The sequence below is a fragment of the Antedon bifida genome, chromosome 2 (assembly GCF_963402885.1).
Source record: "Antedon bifida chromosome 2, ecAntBifi1.1, whole genome shotgun sequence".
In the NCBI taxonomy this organism is placed as follows: Eukaryota; Metazoa; Echinodermata; class Crinoidea; order Comatulida; family Antedonidae; genus Antedon; species Antedon bifida.
This window is the reverse complement of record NC_136227.1, coordinates 23,928,211-23,930,196: the sequence shown is the minus strand read 5'-3', so window position 1 is coordinate 23,930,196 and position 1,986 is coordinate 23,928,211. Positions and strand designations below refer to the sequence as shown.

General features: G+C 31.2%; 1 long non-coding RNA gene across 1 annotated transcript; it reads left to right on the top strand.

The window, feature by feature from the left end:
* Nucleotides 1-221: 221 nt before the first annotated feature.
* On the top strand, nt 222-1,513 carry LOC144836034 (uncharacterized). The gene is made up of 3 exons (XR_013611139.1): nt 222-335; nt 681-732; nt 1,104-1,513. It is a non-coding gene; the product is annotated as an uncharacterized LOC144836034 (long non-coding RNA).
* Nucleotides 1,514-1,986: the final 473 nt, after the last annotated feature.

Below are 1,986 nucleotides of genomic sequence, written 5' to 3'. Positions count from 1 at the left end.
TGTTGATTTCCCCACCGAACAAATGCTACTGTAAACGAAGAAATGATGCATCTTATGATCATCCTATTGTATTGAAATAGTCTCTTGCTCATATAGGAAATGGGATTTTCAGAATGTTACCACTTAAACCAGTGTGCTATATAAATAATATTCGTACAGAAAGGCTAGCCTAGCTAGCTATGTCTTTAGGCTGTAGCCAGCACACTAGCCTAGGTCTGGAGGTGTATACTAGGCTACTCTCAAGATTGCATAGGCTAGGTAGGCCCAGCAGCAGCACAGTACAGTTAGGGCTATTGTCAAGTTAAAACGGCGACAAATGGAATACAAAGACACAGGTGAGGATAGCATCATTTTAGTACATTTTGAGCAAACACAATAAATACACATTAAAATTAATATATTTTTATTATTTATTATTATTAATAATTACAATTGTTTGAAATAATTAATTTGGTCTGGCCTAGTAAGCAGGCTTTCCCTATACTGTACCTAGGCTATCCTATTTAGTTTTATGCATTCATTTTGATGGCCTGGTCTTGTCCGAGGACTAGGCCTAGTAGTAGTATTCATACATCAGCCCGGTATTATTTTTATTTATAAATGCTTAATTTTAATTTAAAATAATTTATTTCATTTCAACTGTATCTTTTCAATTCAATTTATCTTCAATTTATGTCTAGGTTGTCTAGTGGAAAGGAGGCACAACAATGCTGAACACGTTCACTGATTCTGGTAAGTTTTGGATCCTTTTTAATGTAGAGATGAGAAATGCCAAATGATTTATGTTTTGTTATAATTATGTACAATAGTAGTAAAATTAGTAATGAAAGTTAAAAATAGTAATGAATGCAAGAAATAGCTGAAAAATGTTTTATATACCAGGTTGCATTGTCAATAAACACTATATAGTAATGTAAAGTGTGTGGTAGAGTAAGTAAAGTTGAGAATGTTTCAACATTTCTGTGTATGGTTTACCACAAATCTGAACTAATTTTTAAATATAAAACCAACAAGATTCATTGTAATTTAATAATATTCAGTTTAACTAAAATATTAAGTAATCGATATAAATTAGATAATCTATTCTTGATTATTTGTTACAGAAATGATACCAGCTTCAAAACAATTGTCGTCATCTTGAGTTTTTCATAAACTTCACAACCATCAACTGTCTGAATGTAAAATACTTACTGCAAATGTTGCTGAATCTCTGTTTAATTGTACCTACCTACCATATAGTATGTACATATACTGTATATGAAGGATATTCCACATAGTAATTATTACTTATTAATTAGTTAAAGTATATTTGCTATTTCCATTGTACACTGGCCATGCCGCACCTGAAATTGACAACTTTTCTACTTGACTACTAGTTATGCTGGTACAATGTATCTAGAGAAGAGTAGGATTGTATATTGGGCAACATGTAGGGTTGTAAAAAAACACAAATACAAAAGAAACAAAAAAAAAATAAATGAAAATACTTGTACCATGAGGTACATGTACACAAGGTATTTGTTGTATATTGTGTGTATATATGTCCAGTTCATATCATTATCAACAATAATTAATTCTCTCCACAAGAGTTACATTCATGTTATCAATATAACAACAGTAAAAATGGGCTGGCAGGCCTACTTATCTGGTGTTTCACAGAAAAAAAGGGGTTGTTTTTATGGAAGCTCCTGGCCTAAATTGGCACTAAAAACTCCTAAAAAATGCAATATTTAAGTTACAATAAATAAGTTATTGCATAATCATTTATTGTTTGTGTTGAAATTTACTCAGGTGTCACTAACCTACTAGCATACCCATTGCATGAATATAAATATTATTATGGCAAGTCACTTTCTAAGAAATCATGTAGGCTTACGTACTCCTCAAAATCAAATAAAACATCAAAATTATCTATAAAATTAGCAAATTCTCAGCTGGTGCAGTGCATCTTCCTATAAAAAAAAATCATCAAGCTGGTTTGAAAAG